This window comes from Desmodus rotundus, chromosome 1, assembly GCF_022682495.2.
Source record: "Desmodus rotundus isolate HL8 chromosome 1, HLdesRot8A.1, whole genome shotgun sequence".
In the NCBI taxonomy this organism is placed as follows: domain Eukaryota; kingdom Metazoa; phylum Chordata; class Mammalia; order Chiroptera; family Phyllostomidae; genus Desmodus; species Desmodus rotundus.
The window spans coordinates 62,406,095-62,423,737 of record NC_071387.1 but is presented as its reverse complement, the minus strand read 5'-3'; the positions used below and the strand labels follow the sequence as shown (position 1 = coordinate 62,423,737).

General features: G+C 42.8%; 1 long non-coding RNA gene across 3 annotated transcripts in view; it reads left to right on the top strand.

Moving 5' to 3' along the window:
• Positions 1-17,643, top strand: part of LOC123479533 (uncharacterized) — a 49,033-nt gene that overhangs the window by 16,538 nt on the left and 14,852 nt on the right. For all 3 annotated transcript variants that reach the window (XR_006655169.2, XR_008426878.1, XR_008426879.1), the window contains exon 2: positions 9,887-10,041. This is a non-coding gene — a long non-coding RNA (uncharacterized lncRNA). The remainder of the gene's footprint in view (positions 1-9,886; positions 10,042-17,643) is intronic.

The window sequence follows — 17,643 nt, the reverse complement described above, 5'->3', positions numbered from 1 at the left end:
CCCCACATTCCTCCCCTTTAGTTCATGTCCATGGGTCATACAGGTAAGTTCTTTGGCTTCTACATTTCCTATACTATTCTTACCCTCCCCCTGTCTATTTTCTACCTACCATTTATGCTCTGTAGAATAATATTGTAGCATATGTATTCTCTGTAGCATACATATCTCTTTCCCCCCTCTCTCCCCCTCCCACTCCCCTGTTGATAACCTTCCATGTGATCTCCATTTCTGTGGTTCTGTTCCTGTGCTAGTTGTTTGCTTTTGTTTTTGTTTTAGGTGTCGTTGTTAATATCTGTGAGTTTGCTGTCATTTTACTGTTCATATTTTTTATCTTCTTTTTCTTAGATAAATCCCTTTAACATTTCGTATAATAAGGGCTTGCTGATGATGAACTCCTTGAACTTGACCTTATCTGAGAAACACTTTATCTGCCCTTCCATTCCAAATGATAGCTTTGTTGGATAGAGCAATCTGGGATGTAGGTACTTGCCTTTCATGACTTTGAATACTTCTTTCCAGTCCCTTCTTGCCTGTAAGATCTCTTTTGAGAAATCAGCTGACAGTCTTATGGGAACTCTTTTTCAGGTAACTGTGTCCTTTTCTCTTGCTGCTTCTAAGATTCTCTCCTTCTCTTTAATCTTGGGTAATGTAATTATGATGTGCCTTGGTGTGTGCTTCCTTGGGTCCAGCTTCTTTGGGACTCTCTGAGCTTCCTGGACTTCCTGGAAGTCTATTTCCTTTGCCAGACTGGGGAAGTTCTCCTTCATTATTTGTTCAAATAAAATTTCAATTCCTTGTTCTTCCTCTTCTCCTTCTGGTACCCCTATAATTAGGATGTTGGAACGTTTCAAGATGTCCTGGAGATTCCTAAGCCTCTCCTCATTTTTCCGAATTCTTGTTTCTTCATTCTTTTCTGGTTGGATGTTTCTTTCTTCCTTCTGGTCCCCACCGTTGATTTGAGTTCCAGTTTCCTTCCCATCACTATTGGTTCCCTGTACATTTTCCTTTGTTTCTCTTAGCATATCCTTCATTTTTTTATCTAATTTGTGACCAAATTCAACCAATTCTGTGAGCATCCTGATATTACCAGTGTTTTGAACTGTGCATCTGATAGGCTGGCTATCTCTTCGTTGCTCAGTTGTATTTTTTCTGGAGCTTTGATCTGTTCTTTCATTTGGGCCATTTTTTTGTCTTGGTGGGCCTGTTATGTAAAGGGGCGGAGCCTTAGGTGTTCACCAGGGCGGGGTAACCCTCTTTGCTGTGCTGTGACGTATGTGGGGGAGGGGCCTGAGAGGGAGCAATGGTGCTTGCTCTGCTCTCTGCCAGTTTTCAGTCACACTCCCCACTACTCACAAGCAAATTGGGCCCCTCTGGTACAGCACCTTGTTTTCAATTTTATTAAGAAATAATTGACATATATCACTGTGTAAGTTTACAGTACACAGCATGATGGTTTGACTTGCATATATTGTGAAATGATTACCACAATAGGGTTAGTTAACATCTATCATCTCATATAGACACAATAAAAAGAAAACAAAAATAATTTTTGCCTTGTGATGAAAACTCTTAGGACCTCCTCTCTTAACAAATTTCCTATATGTCATACAGCAGTATTAATTCTAGTCATCATCCATACATTATATCCCTAGTACTTAATTTATCTGACAACTGAAAGTTTATTCCTTTTGACTACCTCCCTCCAATTCCCCTTCCCCTACCCCACTCCCGGTAACCACACATCTGATCTCTTTTTCTGTGAGTTTGGCGGATTTTTGTTTTTGTGCTTAAAAACTCTTTTTGAGGTCTTCTTATTTGCATAGCATTCTGGGCATCTAAACAGGAAGGACACTGAGAAGCCCAGGGTTGTGTGAGGAACATAAAGTATGTATTGCATAAGTACAATACAATGTAGGAAGTGATAACTGCCGTAAGAAATGAAGAGATAAAGTACAATGAGAGTTCAGAAGAGGAGGAGGAGGAAGAGGTTGACTTTTAACCTTGAAAGTTTAGAAAAAACTTTGTAGGGGTAATGGCATGTGATCTAACCTTGAGAAACACATCTCAGACAAGGAAAAATCTAAGCAAAGACACCCAGCTAGGAAAGCACAGGACCTGTGCAATGCTACTTTTTGCTTTACGACCTTGGGTTAAAAGACAGGTCATATTTTAATAAAATTCTGAATCTACAACCTATTTACTGTGAAAATGCCTTTTTTCTCTCTTTGGGTTTGTTACTTCCTCTCATGGCAACTCCAAAAGTACATCTAAGGGCTTCGTTTCACTTATTATTTTAAGGGGAGAGGTCTTAGCAGCCTGTTGTAATTTTTGTTTACAAAAAGGAAGAACTTCGGACCTTGCTGGTTGCCCCCACTAAGTGACTGCCCATTAGTGGTTACTCATGTTTTGGAACTCTTTCTCCCTAGTGTTAGGTTTATTTCGATGGCCCCACGCCACTGCAGGCTTGGGTCTCAATGTTGGAGCTGTTTAATTATCCAGCCATTTAATTCACCCTCCCCGCCAAACACACAACTTACATACACCCATGCACATACATACACACAGCCATTTTCCCCGAGGTTCAAGGCAGCATCGCGGCGGCTGAGTCAGGGAGGGTCCCAGTCTTACTTGTGGTGCCTGGGACCGGCTCTCTTTCCAACCCTCCGTGTATTAATTACTGTGGGGCTCGGAGGAGGGAGACCGCTCTCTTAATATAAAATCATACCCATTTCCAGGATCAAGATGAGTGCTATTTCTTTTAGAGTGGGAGCTCCCCTTGTTTAATGAATGATTACAAAACTTCTTTCTTACTGAGCTTAGCATAAGCTCAACATTTTATATTTTCTTTCAACATGATTTATACTTAATAATTACAGATTGAGCAAGAAACAGTAAAAAGAACTCTTTCTTTTAAAAAATGTGAGTGCTTTGAACTTCCACACTTGGTTGTGAAGGAACCAAATGTGGAAGTAACTGGTTCTATACTTTCATTTCTACTATAAACATTTCTAAAGCTGAATAAAATATAGGAAACAACTGTTTTCAGGCATTAGATAACAGATAGCATGGGCTATAGTTGTATGCCAACTATAATTGAAAAACAAATTAAAAAAAAGTTATGTTAACACTTAAAAAAAAAAGTCCTGTTACTTATTCAGTCGAGGTAAGCTTGCCTTGGTCTGGCAGAGCATGTCTCGGTTATATTAAGACATCACAAGAGTGTTGCCAGGTGTCTTCACGCCGCACTTGGAATAACCCCAAGAGAGCGTACTCGTAAGTGGAAACGCACGCTGTGTTCAGTCCCGGGCTGGCCCGGGAGGGTCCCCATGGGGCTGAACACATAGGCCCAGATTTAGTTCCTCTAAAGATCTGATTAGGAAAGAAGACAGCTTGTGATGAAAACCAATCTCTTGGCAAAAACTGAACATTACCATTCAGAATTTACCAGAACAAAATGACTATACCATATGCTGTTCCCACCCCTTGGGAGCCCTTTAAATTACATCTTAACGCATGAAAAAACTCTCACTCCTGGGAGACTGAGAAGGGCAGTTGTTCCTTAAAGGACTCCAGATAAAACATCCAATGAGATAAAAGCCTGAGCCAGCAATTAGGGAGGGCATGTGGGATTTGGTTTCTTTAACCAGCTTGACACAAAGCAGTCCCCATTGGAAATCTCAGATCTCAGAACCAAGCTCAGTTGTTTGCAAGTGCAAGCTACATATACCGATGCCAATTTCAAGGATGAGGCAGAGTGGTAAAAAGCAAAACAAATGATGATAAATCATGAGGCGTTTTTGCCATTCCTAGATGCAGGTTGGTACAGAAAGATCTTTTGGCTTAGGTCACTGGGCCACTCTGGGTCAGCCTCTCTCTTCCCCAGTCATTCTCTTTGGTTAAAGATGATGCTGTCTGGCTCAGTGAGCTATTGTGAGGTTTAGAGAAAACACATGCAGGGAATCTTGGCATAATGCCTAGCTCTAAGCAGCTCAGTGAATGTAATAAATACTTTTAAAGTATTTTATTTATTTATTTTTAGAAAGGAGGGAGAAAGAGAGGGAGGGAGACATTGATGTGGGAGAGAAACATCATTGGTTGCCTCAATCGGTTAACTGGGGACCTGGGTTGCAACCCAGGCATGTGCCCTGATTGGGGATTGAACCAGCGACCCTTTGGTTCACAGGCCAGTGCTCAATCCACTGAGCCACACCAGCCAGGGGGAATGTAGTAAATATTATATGTAACAAAATGTTCATCAATATGATATGTTGAATTGGAAAAAGTAAATATTACATGTAAAGCATGTGTGAGTGTTTTCTGTGGCCCTCTACATGGGGAAGTGGTCAGTCACATTCCAGGATCGGTTCCCAGAGGGCTAGGAAAGAGCAGGCAATTCATCATAGGAGAGATGCACTTGCCTTCGTCAGGGGACATGGAGGCAAGAGATCCCCAGCGATGGGATGGGGGTGTACTGCTTATTCTTTGTCCCCCTAGATCCATTATTCTCCCCAGGAGGCTATCTTCTGAGAACACTGTTATTTGAGCTCCCTTGCTGGCCAGCCACCAGCTGGATTTCGTTAATGTGAGGCACTGGCAGGAAATCACTGAGTAAGGATCTTGTGGTATTTCTTCCTGCTCCCTGCCTTGGTGTTGAGTCTTTGGCAGCATCTCTGTCCTTCCAGGACTACGCTATGGCCAGGCAGCTCCTCTTTCACAATCTTAGTCCTCACTGGACTCTGGTGCCACTGTTCCCTTACCCTGTCCTCTCACAGTTTTCTACTGCTCCAAATCTGCACGACATCATTCCTTCTGTATTCCATTGACCCTGTGCACACCTCCGTAAGTAGGCCCTCCGTTAGAGTCTCTTTGTTTGAACCATTTGGGGCAAATGCTAATTTCTGCTAGGACCTTTTCCGATTAGGAGTCTCCAAGGATCTCACAAGTGTATTCTCTGGAGAAAGATAAAACTTTAATTAATCTGGCAATTCCAAAGAGTGACAACTAGTTATTTGTTACAGTGCAAGTAATAATTTTCCTGGAAACATTAGGAACACAGGTAGTAAATAGAGGTGACATAGTAAAAGCCCGAAGTAGGAGAAAGAGATAAGTTGCTGACAGCTGGCAGTAAGCCAGAGCTGGGACAAAGGAGGAGCGGCCCAGCTTAACGTGAATTTTGAAGTTTGAACTATTACATGAGACTGAATATTAGAAACTGACCTAAGAATAATTAGAAAAGCCATAGGGACTGCTTCAGTTTTTATCCAGGGGAGGAGGAAGAGCAAGTCCCAACAAGCATGTTTGAAAGGAGAGTGGGAGGTAAATTTGCTTTATTCTTACGTACCAGGGCCTACTGTTCAATACAGTGCTTACATAGTCTCAGCGGTACGAGTGACAGCTGTAGCTCTGGAAAGGTTTGTTTGTACAGCATAGGTTTTGCAGGCGGGGCCCCCCTGCGATTCGGCTGCAAGCCTTCACAGCCCTAGCCTTGTTACCGAATCATCAACTTTGTCCTACTGGGGAAGCAATGCACCCGTTCATTTCCTTATCATTTTACAGCCAGAGGATGTTTCCCTCCTATTTCTTCGCCCTAGTATAATCTTTTGCAAATGCCACATCGACTTGGAGATGTATATTAATATTCTTACATGGCATCACGTGATGAGTCACCACAGCTTTATTAGTCTAACTACTGGTCTGCGCTCTCCGGTTAGTAGACAGGGAAGAGGAGTGCTGCCCCTGCTTTGATTGCTCGCGGGAATCAGTGGTGCATCTGTATGTAGGCGGGCAGTGGCTCAGAGAAGCCCTACCTGGGGAAGAGCTGTTGTAACCCTAACTCAACTCCATATAGTGGCGGTGTTTTGTGCCACTTTTCAGGGGATGATACTTAGCTTTTGAAGCCCTGAAATTCAGTTGTTAGGGCATCCAGAGGTGTTTGGATCTTTGTGGCTATGTCATCTAGGTGTCAGAATAGTAGGAATCCCTGCCCTGGCCCATGGGCTGGGGGCTCACTGCCCTGCCCTGTGCTGGAGGCACCAAGTCAGTTTCTGTGTCTCTAACTCTCATTCACACTTCCCTTCCTGACCCAACCACAACCCGAGAGACATGCTCTCTCTTTCGACGTGTTAGCAAAAACACTTCTAGTTACCGTTACCTTTTACTGGTCTGGGAATCTTACCTTTTGTCTCTTTACCATCACTTTGACTACCTCTGATAGAATTCTTTCTTTGCTTATATAATCCAGCTTCCAGATGGCAGATTTCTTCCAACTTCATAGAGAATCCTTATTTTGGGTCATGTCTGCCACCTATGGATGCCAGATGGGAATGCATGAGCCACTTTTTTGTTTTCCTTCCTTCCCTCCTTCCTCTCTCTCTCTCTTTCTTTTTGTATAGTATTAAATTTTTTCTCTTAATTTTCAATTACAGTTGACATTCAATATTATGTTAGTTTCAGGTATACAGCATAATGGCTAGACATTTACATAACATAAGACGTGATCACCCTAATAAGTCTAGTACCCACCTGGCACCATATATAGTTACATTATTATTGACTGTATCCCCCGTGCTGTACTTTACACCCCCATGACTGTTTTGTAACTGCCAATTTGTACTTCTTAATGACTTCATTTGTTTTACACAGTCCTCCAAACTCCCTCCCACTTGGCAACTGTCAGTCTCTTTGTTCTCTGTACGTGTGAGTCTGTTTCTGTTTTGTTTGTTCATTTATTTTGTGTTTTTTGTTCCACATATAACTGAAATCATATGCTATTTGTTGTTTTACTCAGTATCGTACCTTCCAGCTCCATCCATGCCGTCTAGGACTAGTTCTTGCTGAGTGCAACACTTCCTCTTGATTTCAGGCTTCCAAGCAGAGGGCAGATGGTTATCTCCCTGCTGATGGTTCTCTAAGTTGTCTCTATCCTCTGGACCTCATGTGAAAGGTTATGACTTTTTAATGGTCACAAGTTGGACCTGACTAGCTCCATCTCTAAAACCTGAGCCTCTAAAAGCCCGCACTCTGACCACAAACTCCAGCCCTTCCAGCCAGCTGTCAGTCCTCCACTTCCGCAGCTCCCAACCCTCAACTTAGGGGAACTTTGAAATACCTTAAATTCCTCTATCTGCCCCCTCCTGGCCACCTTCCCTTCCTAATCCACAGTCTGAGCGACTGTCACTTTAACTGCTCTCTTACCAGGCAGCTCAAGGCTCCCATCCAATTGTCCTTCTGCACCTGCCTTGCACTTCACAAAGCCAAACCAGCATTGACCTTTGCTTCCACACATGGGCAGCCAAGTTCTGCTGAAGGAAAAACAATCATTCAGCAGATTGAAATCACTTCAAATTTATAATCTTTAATTTTAACTGCACTCATCTTTCAATAATTCCTCTACCTGATGACAGTCAGCTCCCCTCCTATTTAGCAGTTAGAAATTTTCGCCATTCTTCTCCAGGCCTCTAACTCAACCCAAACTCTGTCTCCCTCAGTTGTTCTTATTTATCTATTTCATAGATAAAATAGAGGCTATTCAGTCGACACTTACCACCGGTGCTTCCCGATATAAACATTCATTCACAGCCACATACATCCTTACTTCTTGCCTCCTCTCTCAGAGGAGCAGTTGTCTCCCCGCTACAGCATTTTAGGGCTTATTTTTATACCCGGGCTCTGATTAGGTGTGGCTTTAAAAAATCATTTGTTTTATTTCTAACTGTGGCAACCTTTCTCTGCTAGCCCCTCCTCTTCCACCTAAAAAATATGCTCAAAAATAAAACCAAAGCCCTCCATTAATGCTACATTTTCTTCTACCTATAAGCCCCTCTATCCTTCCATTCACAGTTAGGCTCCTTAGTCTACACTCATCTGTATTCATCTTTCATCAGTTCTGCAACTTACTACCATTGTCTCCTGCCCCCAGTGTTCCATTGAAATGATTCTGGGAAATGTTATCTGTGTCCCTCTTGGAAAATTACATGGACTTGTATTTGATCTCAATACAGAAATTACCATGGTTGGCCACATTTTCGTTAGTGGGCTTTTGTTGTCATTTTGGCTGCCCAACATAGAATCATCTTCTTCGGCTGAATGACTTCTCCACTCTGGGAAACTTGGAGGAGGCAGACATTATGTCTCCCAATGCAAACTTAAAGTAGAGTCGTTTCCAGCCTCCTTTGCAAATGGGGCACTACCTCTGACCTAGGCTTGGTTATTGTGATACGTCTACTCCAAACATTGAGTCCATAGCTAGTGATGCAAATAATTGGAGACAGCAGACTTCTCTCGAGTGGTGGAGAGCACGGCTGCAGTATTTACTTTCTTCTCATTCAGGCAGTGCAAGTAGACCAGACTTCAGAGGCCGCCACTGTGGGGGCCTCACCCAACCAATGCTGTGGTGTGATTTGTGATTGTGATTCTGACTGCAGAGCCTCCGGGTATTCCATGTGATTCACTGTACAACCCGATATTTTAACCTTAATATTTTCCCCTTCCTATATTTAAATCAACCAGAGTTGGGTTTTGCTGTTTGATTGCTTATTTTGGGGGGTTTGTTTATTTCTGCTGTTTGAGATTAAGAACTCTGACCAATACAACTTCATTTTTGCAATACTCCTTTTGATGAATTCTCCACTCCCATTTACTTCTTCCTCCAATTGGCAACCATTCTAATGTATTAATATGTATCTTTGAATGTGAATATGTCCTTATATAATATGTGATGTTTTTGTGTGCTTGTTTTTCAATTCACATAAGTGGTATTTTGCCAGGGACCTTTTCCTTTTCTAACTTTTAAAAACTGAGCTCTAAGTTAAAAAAAAAAAATCTGTTTCTGTGTATCTAGTATGTTGTCTTTAACCATAGAGTTGTTTCCACCTTAAATTTTTAAAACTCCTCTCTACCATATAAACATTGCAATGAGTATTTTCGCCTGTGTGAGAATTTCTCTCTCTGGTATAGTTTACCAGGAGTGGGGTTGCTGGCATATAAGGATTATATTTACTACATTTGATTAAGGACTGTCATATTGCCTCCCAGAATAGCCACAGGAGTCACCTACTTTAGGAGAATAAAAAGTTCTCCTCGACCCTCAGGGTCCATGGGTGGGTCTGAAAAGTAAGGTGACAAAGACAGATTAACAGGAGAAAGTACACAACCTTTATTGAATTTTTACACGTACATGGGAGCCTTCACATGAAAAAAAAACCGGTAGAAGTGACCAGAGCAGGAAGCTTTTATACCTTTTAGACAAAGAAACAGTGCATTTGTGAAGAATTAGGGAGAGAAAGAGGTTTGGCTTAGGAGTGATAAATAGTGAAGAAGTAACTAGCAGGATAGTGGTTAGTTTAACCAGGTTTGTTTGTACAGATTTCTGAATCCCTGTTTCTGGTGATAAGAATATCTTCCTTCCTCTTGGTACAGGGAGGGTACCATCCAATGGGAGTTTTGTGAAGTGTTTCAGGGAAGAAGAGGAAAGGTGGGAGGTCCCAGGGATCTCGCTTTTGCCTATTTCTCAAATTCCTTCAACTTAAATCTTCAGCGTGCCAAGGTGCCGGATGTTGGAGCAGCACGTCCTGAACCCCATCATCACCAACAGTGTTCCCATCCTTTACAGCCTTGCCAATAGTTATTATCCATTATTCTATTGCTTAATAACCTAATGTATATGGAAATTTTTGTTTTTATTAAATGTATTGGGGTAACATTTGTTAATAACATTATATAATTTCCAGGTGTACAAGATTATAATGTGGCCTCTGTGCACTCTACTGTGTGCTCCGCACCTAAGTCTAGTTTCCTTCTGTTTGTGGCAAATTTTTAATAGCTGCCATAGAAACCTAAAACTAAAACTTACTTGTTTGTTTGTTTGTTTGTTTGTTTGTTTATTAAGTGTACACCTGTGGAACCACCATCTGGGACATAGAAGTTGAAGGAATGCACCTGGAAGCGCTGGGGCAGGAGAGTGGGAGGGGCCTGACGCAGACGCCCTGACAGCAGAGACCTCCAAGCAGACATCCCTGGAGGGGGCCAGAGCAGAACACGAGGGTAATGATCGATGCCCCAGGGTGCCTGAAAATAACTAGGCGGCTTTGCAAGGAGATGATTGACATTGTAAATGTGACTTCTAGTTGTTGTAGTTCTAGATTGGAATGGGCTGGGAATGTGTTAATTCCTTTCTGCCTCCACCCTAGGCTATATAGCTTAAGAACTAAACCTCATACATGGTTGTATTTCTAGCTCCTGGAACATTTCCTGGCCTAAGATAAGAATTCCCTACATGCATGTTGAATGAAGAGTGCTACATTCTCTTGATTTATTCTCTGCCACCTATAAAATAGGTTTTCTCCTATGTTGAAATGTTTAATTATTTTTTTTTTGAAATAAACGATAAAGTTTTTTTTTTTTTTAAACGATAGAGATTTATTCGAGAGTCTTAGAGTGTGCAAACTGGAAACACAGCTAGGAAAAAAAACAGAAGTGTTCCAAAGAAAAAAGAAAAGTTAAAAGTTCTTGTAGTAAAAAGTATGTTCTTGAGAATTATCAGTCCTGCATTCTTAGCCCTAGGATTAGTCCAGGACCATTGTCCCTTAGATGTGAGGCAGTCAGGGTGATGGATGCCGGGTCTCCAGGGGAAGGGTGCCAGGAGGTCCGGTCGGCGCCCAGCTGTCTGGATAACGGGTGGCAGGTGGATGTATATGTGATGTGAGTCCTCTCAGGGGCCATCAGGTGGCCTTGACATACCAGTTCTTCGGTGGGTAATGAGAGGGTTACCTGGAGGTCCTGATTACGTCGACATTGACACAGGATAGACTACTGGTTTATTGTAAAAGGATGTAACTCAGGAGCAGTCAGATGGAGGAGATGCATAAAGCAAGGTGTGAGGAAAGGGCAACGTGGAGCTCCCCTGGCCCCTGCCAGTGTGCCACTCTCCCAGGTCTCTGTGTTCACCAGCCTGGAAGCTCAAAATGGCTTTTATTCTGCCTTTTGCCTTCAAGTCCCAGCTAGCACTAAATTCTAAACTTCACTACCAAGCTTGGCTAAGAATTGTTCAATACTCAGCATCTCAATTTAAGTCCCCCACAACTTGGTTTCAGTTTTCTCCATCCTGGTCTCACAGTACTTCATAATGTGTACCTGCAACATTTGGGCTTTATGATATGACCTCGAGTCACAAGGCCTCTGGTTTTGGTGAGTGGTTCTCATCATGCCTTTCCCTGGATAAGACCTCCTCTACCCCTATTCAGCCTTGGGAACACCTACTCACCCTTTGAGACCACGTCAAATATCACCTCCACAAGGACAACTTCTTCAATCCTCCAGGCAGAATTAGTCACCTCCTTTTTGATTTACAGAGCACATTATTCTCACTCTAACAGCGCTTACTTTGAGATGTAATTTCTCTCTCAACATGTTTCTTCTGCATTGAAGGGAGGCCATCTCATCAGTGGGTTTATCTGGGTGCCCACTGATTAGCACAGTGCCTAGAATAGATGGATGGATAGATAAATAGATACACAGATTTTAAGGAATTGGCTTACATGATTGTGGGGGCTAGCAAGTCTGAAATTTGTAGGCTGGAAATTCAGGAAACAGGTTGTGTTGCTGTCTTGAGTCCAATGTTGGCAGGTCAGAAGAGCAGGCTGGAAACTCAGAGTTACTATGTTGCAATCATTTTCTAAAATTATATTTTATTGATTATGCTATTACAGTTGTCCTGAATTTCCCCCCTTTGCCCCCCTCCAACCAACACCCCCTACTCCCTCAGGCAATCCTCCCACCATCGTTCATGTCCATGGGTCACGCATACAAGTTCTTTGGCTACTCCACTTCCTATACTGTACTTCACATCCCCATGTCTATTCTGTAACTATGTATTTGTATTTCTTAATCCTGTCACCTCTTCACCCATTCTCCCTCAATCCCTCCCATCTGGCAACCATCTAGTAACTAACTTTTTTTCTCTTGCTGCTTTTAATATTCTTTCTTTATCTTTAACCTTTGGCCTTTTAATTATGATGTGTGTTGGAGTGGGCCTCTTTGTATCCATCATAACTGGGACTCTCTGTACTTCCTGGATTTTCATGTCTATTTCCTTCACCAAATTAGGGAGGCTTTCTTTCACTATTTTTTCAGATAGATTTCCAATTTCTTGCTCTTTCTCTTCTCCTTCTGTCACCCCTATGATGTGAATGTTGGACCTCTTGAAGTTGTCCCAGAGGCTGCTTATACTATCCTTGTTTTTTTGGATTCTTTTTTTTCTTCTTGATGTTCTGATTGGTTGTTTTTCACTCCCTTATGTTCCAAATCATTGATTTGATTCTCCACTGCTTCATCCACTCTACTGTTTTATCTCTGCAAATTGTCCATTATTTCAATTAGTGTATCCTTTGTTTCTGACTGGATCTCTTTTTTGCTGCTGAGGTCCTCACTAAGTTCCTTGAGCATCCTTATAACCAGTTTTGAACTCTGAATCTGATAACTTGCTTATCTCCATTTCGTTTAGCTCTTTTTCTGGAGGTTTGATCTCTTCTTTCCTTTGGGCCATGTTTCTTTGTCTCTTCATTTTGGCAGCCTCCCTGTGTTTGTTTCTATGTATTAGGTAGAGCTGCTTTGACTCTGTGTCTTGGTAGTGTGGCCTAATGTAGTATGTGTCCTGTAGGGTCCCGTGCCACAGCCTCCCCTATCATACAAGCTGGATTCTCAAGTTGTGCCCTTCATGTGCCTACATCCTTCTCTTGTAGTTGAGCCTTGATTGCTGTTGGCAGGTCCATGAGAGGGATTTACCCAGGCCAGTCAGCTGCAAGGACTGGCTGTGACCACTGACCACTAACCTCTACCCTCCATGGAGGATCAGCAGTTCTGGGTCAGGGCAGTGGTGCTCCAGTGTGGTCTGTAGCTGTCCACTGGGTGCACAGGCTCTGGGGTTTCCTGGGTGGTGCAGGCCAAGGTCAGCCCCCACCTGTGTTTTACCCAGGGCCTCCCTGCCTGAGCTGTAAAGCAATCTGAGATGGCTGCTACTAGTGCTGGGTTTGGAGATTCCCAAGTGAAGCCAAGCTCTGAATCTAATCTGGCTGCCACTGAGGTTCATTCCAACCAGCTGTTGCTTGTTTGATAGGATTTAGGAGCCAAGATCAGCCATGCTTATGGAAAAGCAACTTGGGTGGGCCCATAATTTGGGTGGGGCAGAGTTTCTGGGGATCCCCAAGGCAGGTCAAACCGTGTTAGCCAGGTTGTTGGATCTCAGACATGGCACCAGTTTGCAGGCTCTGTGGGAGGAAGGTTTAGAAAATGGACAATGGCCTCTGCTCACTTTGATGCCGGACAGTTCAGTCCCTCCCAGTGTACCACTGGTTCCGTTCAAGCTGCTACCCCAGTGCTGGAGCCCAGAGAGAGTGAGTCTGAGTAGCTGAGTCCATCTGTGGGTTCTTTAAGAAGAACTGTTTGGGACTCCAGCAGTTTCTTTTACCGACTTAGTCCTTGCTGGTATTTGCAGCCAGAAGTTGTGTGGACTTACCTCTCTGGAACCCTGGGCTGAGGGGCCTGGTGTGGGGCCAGGACTCCATGCTTCTGGGTTATCCCTCCTGAATTTTTATCCACATGAATGTGGGACCAGTCCATTCTGCATCTGCGCCCCTCCTACCAGTCTGGATGGATGTGGTTTCTTTAATTCTGTAGTTGTCAGACTTCCATTCAACTTGATTTCATGGTTGTCAGACTTCTATTCAGCTCAATTTCTGATATTCTTGAGTAATGGTTGTTCTGTATTTTAGTTGTAATTTTGATGTGGTTGTGTGAAGGGGCAAGCCATGTCTGCCTACACCACCATCTTGACTGGAAGTCTATGTTGCAATCTTGTGGGAAAATTGCTTCTTTGGGGAATCTCAGTCTTTGCTCTTAAGGCTCTCAGCTGATTGGATGAGGTTTTATCAAGGTAATCTGCTTTACTTAAAGTCAATTGAATATAAATGTTAATCACATGTACAAATACCTTCACAGCAATATCTACACTAGCCTTTGATCAAACAATTGAGTACCATAGCCTCACCAAGAAGACACATAAAGTTAACCAGCAGAGTGCTCAAATAAATGTTTGTTGTATAAATAAATGAATAGATGTCCAACAACGGTCACAAAAGTTCAGAGAAGAGAACAATGGGCTTTGGCATAGGTTTCCAAACTTACACTTGTCTTGACAAGTAATCAAATAATCATACTTTGTCCATTAAGCAGGTGGCTATGAGAACATCAGAAAAAAGAAAAGGTAGGCAGATAGATTGAGAAAGAGAGAAGATACATACATTTGTAAATCAGACAAACCTAGATACATGGACAGGTGCATTCTATCCACCCAATTACTTTTTTCCTAGATAAGGGCAATTATGATATTAATAAACTTTGATCAAAATTACTTCTTTATTTTATCAGTAAATGCTGTGGCACCAACAAAAACACTTTGAGACAAACAACAATGCTTTGGACTAGTTCTTGGTACAGACTGAAGTGGTTAATTCATGAGTATCGTCTCCAGGTTTTGACGAAGTTGTGAAGCCGGCAGGGTGCAGGAAGGAGCGGGACTGAGGTGCACAGGTTAGGGACTGGAGGGGTGAGAACAGGCACTGCTCTGACCCCATCTCCCCTTATCAGATGGTATTTCTCGGGTTAGGCTTTTTCCTTCAAGTGGCTTAAGAGGCAAGAGATGAAAAGATCCAGGGCTTTTTCAGGGAACAAGTTTCCTCACCTCTAAAATGGCCATAGTAATAGTTAAAAATATTAGGGTGAGCCAGATGGAATTAGTACTATTCAACCATTTTTGATTTATGGAACTGGAGATTTCATATGATTCAGCCAAATAGATCAGATGTTAAGTGAGAAGTAAATGGGATGCAGGTACATTGTAGGTGACCAGTAACTACTGGCTGTCATCTCTATCGCCAGACTTGGGCTTGGGCTGGAGGCTGAGGGGAACTCTGGCCTGGAGGGGCGAAAGGCAGCAAGACTGTGGTTCCCCCCACAAATATCCTGGTCCAGTGCACTGAGTACAAAGAATCCTGGGGCAAAAAGCCGAGGCGAGCGTGTGTAAATAAAACCCAAAGCCAGTGGATGAAAGTCCTTATTTGTTCAGTAGCCCTGCCTAATGTGAAGGTACTGAGGTAAAAGAAAAACTGACTGATTTTCTTCCTATTATACCCCTGTCTGCACACATAGACGCAGGAACCGAAAGGATCGAAGTTACCAAAGGCAGGTGGCAGCAGGAAAAAATGAGAAACAAAAGGGCAGGGAAATATTCAAACTCTTTAATCACCCTCCTCAATTAGTCACATCAAAATTAAATGACTACTCATTGGATAAATGGATGAACATCTCATTTAATTCTCATAACATCTCTGTTGGTATTACCATTTCTACTTATAGAGGAGAAAGGAGATTAGACAATTTTTCTAAAATGATCCCAAATGGAGTCAAATGTTATTTACCAGCAGTTGTTAAGAATGCTGGCAGCTGGCTTTTAGCACATTTCTTCTGTTGATTTCAAAAAGTGTCTTGTAATAAAAAAACAAAAAAATGACTGCCTGGGGGAGGGGGACCTGGATGAAAGAAAGTAAAGGGATGAGCCACAGATCATGAATGCATGACCCACAGACACAGACAACAGGGTGGTGATGGCCAGAGGCAAGGGGTGTGGGGGGAGGTGGGCAAAGTGGGGGTTGGGGGTTTGGGGAATGGGGACATCTGTAATAGTGTCAACAATAAAAATAAAGAAAAAAATGACTGCCTGGGTAGTCTTACAAAAGCACATTCGGTTTCATGTTTTATGCTCAGTTTCCCCAAACACCATGTAGGAGGTACTTTTCAGACTGACTTTCTTATTGTAGTTGCCAGCTGTTTCTTCTGCCCTTAGAATTTTTCATTGAATAATTTAGATTATTGAGGTTATGTTCACATTCTCTAAAAAGTCCAATTTAACAAGGGTGAGAATGGGGGAAAAACTTTTCTGCACTAAGGTTAGAATCTAATAATCCTATTTGTGGTGTTAAAAAAACGCAAACTGCTGGCACATTCATTTTTTCCATCCAGGAAGAAAATAGGAATGTCCAATAGTTTAAATTGGGTTTTTATAAAAATAAATCTGAAAGGAACAGATTTCCCTCTTCTTTTGAAAAACAGCATTCTTTTCTATTTATAGCAGCCATGCTATCTCATTATGTAAACTTGGGAAATTACAGTTAAGTAGAAAGAAAAAATAACTCTTTCAACTCTCTCCTCCGTGAGAGAGCCACTGGAGTGAACCGTACAGTGTATGTTTTCCTCCAGCCTGGAAAGGAGGGTTTTGGTTTTTTTCAGATGGAAAGAATCCTGCTGAAAAGTAATCGCATCAGTGATATGATTGTTCAGAATCAAAGGGAGAAAGGTGAACTGGCTGGGAAATCTTTTCATGCTTTCTATCCTCGCTCTGATATAATCACTTCTGAGTAACAGAGGACCGTGTGAACTGTAAGATTGCTCCATGATGCTTACAGGCTCACAGAGACACAACCTTTTCACCAGAGTTACCCCATTAATTAGCAGCACTAGCCCAAGGTCAACTTCATTTGGTCTTTTCGCAGGTGGGCATTCTCCTGAATATTAAAGTAGGGGTCCTAGAGTTTGGAATTTAAGGTGTTTTGGGGGATAATTTTGACTTAAATGCAACTGATTTCCATGAATGTTTGTACTAGTACAAACGTTTTGGGAAAGTAGAAGTGAATAAAAGATGATTTCACTTTGAAATTGAGGAGGGGACTTTTGATGTGATTAAAGAGAGGAACACAAGCCCGGAGGCTGGTGTAGTGTGTGCTCCCACCCAAATCCCAGTCCTGGGTGAGCTGGAGGAGCTAGCGTGTTGAGAGACTTCAGGGCTGGGAGGCCCTAGAGCCGATGCTGGCACAGAGGAGGGGCAGAGGCCAGCCTGCTCTGGCACCGGGGTTAGATGTGGGAGATAGCACACTTGGGGCTGGCTTTGGCCATCCCCCAAAGACGCCATTAGCAGTGGCAATGGGGAAGATCCTCTGAGTGACGCAATAGGCAGGGTGTGTCTACAAGTGAAAGAGGAGAGGAAGAACCTGGAGCCAGCGGATTGCTCCACGTGAGCCTTCCTTTTGAGGAGTCCCAGAAAATCAGAAAGGAGGTAGAAGGAGGATTTTGCCAGGAAGGTTAGAGATCCTGTCTGAGTAAAAAGGCAAAATCAGTAACCAGGCATATTCCTTAGGAGCTGCATTTGGCTGCTAATACAGAGACCGGAAATGACAGAGGCTTAAACAATGTAGGCTGGGGTGGCTTCATAGTGTCATCCGTGTCCCAGGTCTGTCCAAGCTTTTTGTTCCACATCCTTACCCAGGAGCACAGTGGTTTTCACGGCTGCATGATGGCTATTGCAGCTTTTCCTATCCCATCCATTGTGAGGGGGGAAGACATGAACAGGGTATACTAATTTACTAGGGCTGCCATGACAAGTATCACAGACTGGGTGGCTTAAACAGAAATTCTTTTCTAAGGATTCTATTTATTTATTTTTAGTGAAAGGGGAAGGGAGGGAGAAAGCGAGGGAGAGAAACATCTATGTGTAGGAGAAACATCAATCGGTTGCCTCTCACACACCCCCAAATGGGG